Raw genomic sequence first — 3,983 nt, 5'->3', positions numbered from 1 at the left:
ATGTTGATATTAAATTGAAATGTTAAGGTTTAGATTGGTCGGTTCGCTCACATAGGAGGGTAAATGTGGGTGCCAGTCGCGGCTCGGTTTTGGGTCGTGACATACATCTATAAGCGAGAGAAGAGAAGAAGAAACCTCATGCGTATCACCCATAATATATGCACCCTTCAAGATATTATGATTACCATTATTATTATTTTCCTTACCATAACTACACCAGACAATTCAATACAATTTTTATCCAACAAAACCTATAAATTCATAACACACTAAAGTCAATTTTCTTTTATGTAACATGTCAATTGCTGCTAAAATGTTGCAGGCAACAACATCATATTGCCGCCACGTAGTCACAATTTGCCCATATCCCCTTTTACCCATTTAATTTGTATAATATTCAATCATGGATAAATATCAATATATATATCCCTATCATCAATACATATGTATATTGCAATATTAAGCTTGTCGAGTTTTACCTGAAGGCCCATATTACGATCTTCTTCGCAACCCTTCAGCCCCTCTGTGATTTTCTTACTTTCCTCTAGAGATTAATTATACCCTAATTTCTATATAGGACTAACTATATAAATAGTGAAAGTGGCCTATCACTAATTGTTAGGTTATTTTCTTTAATCACTAACAAAATTATTATTTAAACTACCCCCTTAATTTCATAATTGTAATTACGAAAAGTCCAAAACTCCTATTTAGAATTTATTGAAAAGTATTTTATGAAATAAAATCTCTAGTACTCAAAACGAGCATAAGGATTGTTACAGAAAACAAAGAAGAAAACATGTAGGGCGCAGTACGAGGCAACATGTACGGAGTAAGTATCATCGGTCAATCCAAAATAGTAACTAATATACAAAGAATAATAGAATGAACTCAACTATAGCACTTAACATGTGATAAGCAACAAACAATATGAACAAGTGTCAACAACATTAAAATAAGCACGTAATTAGTCAACGATATGAAGATCACACATGAGGACTCATTCCTCCAAACCAAACCATTTTGGGAGTTGAGTTTTTTGAGATTGAGTACCTTCCATTAATTCAACATGTTTTTCGTTTAATATTACCATGTCGGAACATGACACTCTGATCCAAAAATATTGTGTCGGAACATGACAGTCCAATCCAAAAATACCGTGTCGGGATGTGACACTCCGATCCAAGAATACTGTGTCGAACGTGAGACTCCGATCCAAAAATATCATTATTTTATCATTTAATATCACCGTTTTCATCCGTTAATAATATTTCATCGAGCCTTCTTTATTCAAGGCATTACTTCAATAGAGATGGTTTAAGATTATAAATTCCACGGTCTTGGGATTTCAGGCCAATCACGAACCACACAAACTGTCACGACTCAAAATGACTCGTGAGTGGTACCCACACTTAAACTCCTAGGTGAGCGAACCAACAAATATAAAACCCAACATTTACAAATAGATCAACTACGAATAACAAAAATAATGCAGAAGATCCAAAACTTATCAATGTAACCAATTAAATAAGCTTCTAAAAGTTTAACACTTATTATCCCCAAAATCTGGAAGTCATCACATCAAGGACATCTATCCTCAAATTACCAAGTCTAAGAGTATTCAAGAGACCAAAATAAGCAAAAATATGGTCCATGTACGAAATTCAAAGACAACAAGACGTGAATGAGAGAATCCAGCATGAGCTAGGAATAATAGATCACCCTGAACTCTGATGTGCTGGAGACTGGCTAGAGCTGAGGGTGTCACGACTCAAAAATGGGTGTGATGGCACTCGTCTTATCCCACCAAGACAAGTCAGCCTAAACCCAATATCTAACAAAGTGCGGAAGTAAATGACAATCCAACAACAATTTCTATTATGAAACCAAGTCATATTAATTCAATCCCCAAAACCAGGTTGTCACGTGCACAAGCCTCTAATGTAAATATTAGACTTGATTTAAAATATAAGTCTAAAATGAAGTTGTCTTTCAAGTAAAAACAAAGTCATAAACTTGAGTAGGAAAGTTCGCTGAGATGATAAGCAGCTACCTCACAACCCTCCACAAGATGCCTCGGAAACGAAAAAAAATGACAGCTATCACGAAGATTCGGGCTCGTAACCTACAAAATTTTGTAGAAGCAAAGGGTGAGTATCAAACCACGTGGTACCCAACAAGCAAACCTCTAAACACAAGTTAAGTGAACAAAATACGGGCACTCCTTACACCCTATCTAAACCTCCACGCTACAGTCTAACAGTTTACAATTTACCAAACATACAACTCAATAACCACACTCTATCAGTTTACACATTCTCAATAACAACTCAATATTCAACAGTCACAAGCTTCACAGAGAAACACTCACAAGATCAGAAAAACACGTGTTCAAGTTCATCAATAATAAAATGTGCAATGCCATGAGATGCAATGTCAAGTATAGTGATGCATGTCTTCCCTAAAAATACACACCCACTGTCTCTCAGTCTGGGACCCATGGGGGACATATCTGTCCATGCATCTGTCGCGGCGCATGACACGACCCTCGATTATAGTAACCTTCGCGGCGCGCGATGCGTCTCTCAGAATATAATATCCATCACGGCACGCGATACGACCCTCGAAGTGGTACATCCTCTTACCACAACCATATCTCAGATACAATGCAAATGACATGCTCAAATAAAAATTAGGAGATAACCATTTTGATAACAAAGCACAATTCACAACAAGGAATACAACACCAACAAATAAGCAACAAGTCTCCAAGTCATTCTCAACACCACACAAGGAAATACACGAATTTCATACGCTTAACAAGGGTTTAGAAATCCACTTGCCTCTAATAGTCGAACAATCACTTCGGAACTTGAATCTTCCCCTTTCTTTGAAGTTCCAATTCAAAGCAATCTATTCAAATAAATGTCCATAATAAGATTTCAAGACGAAAAATATCCACATTACTTTGTGTCTAGTCTAGACTCTAAACTCACTCAAATATATAATCAAGTTCCTAATCTCGATGTCAATTAATATGTCAACTCCTTTAATTTTCTCCAAATTTCAAGCCTAGGGTTTAGTCTTAATTCCTCCAAATAACATAAGTTTTATTGTATTCATATAATACATACACCTCATGATTAACTACATATCTCAATATATCAAAACTTGAATTATAACATGATATTTATAAGAAAATCAAGAAACTCAACAAAACCCATAACTCAATTTAATTTACATAATTATTTTAGCAATTATTTAGTCAAATTATTTGAAAATAATAAACAAGATACTTAATTTCTTTATCGGTTAATTAGCAGATATGCACTTTTTACTTTCAATATCATCCTGACACCATTATTACTTAATTATTATTTGCCAATCATGATATCATACTATTTCCTCCCCCAAAGAACGATCCAACAACATTAAATGCACTTTAATTTTAATTATGAAATTTAACTAAATTCTATTACTCTACATTCTATATTTATATGTATAATACCAAGATGAAACATGAGATCAACCTTACCTGAAGCCAAATCGTGCTCGTGTTGATAGGGCTATATGATATCGCCTCTTTTTTTTTCTCCCTTTCGTTAGTTTTTTATATTTTTTTTAATAAAAAAAATCAACTATTTATTAGAACCCACAAAATCCACTGACTTATATTTAATACATGTACCTAATGGTATAAGGTCTTAAATGATTGATCACTTTAGCCCACTAACTGTCCTTTAATTAATTCAAGTTACACTAATATTTAAATTTTCCAAAATTGACCTTCCTGGTAATTACATTATCCACCACTAAAAATCATGTTCGTCCTCGAACATAAAGTAAAACAAAGTTCCCGAAGCTTCAAAAAGTTGAGGATATCTGGCACGCATGTCAGACTCTGTCTCCCAAGTTGCCTCCCCCGCAGATCAGTGCTTCCATTCCACATTCACTGAAGCAATCTCCTTGGTCCTAAGCTTTCG

The sequence above is a fragment of the Solanum pennellii genome, chromosome 3 (genome assembly GCF_001406875.1).
Source record: "Solanum pennellii chromosome 3, SPENNV200".
NCBI lineage: Eukaryota > Viridiplantae > Streptophyta > Magnoliopsida > Solanales > Solanaceae > Solanum > Solanum pennellii.
This window is presented reverse-complemented; position numbering follows the sequence as displayed.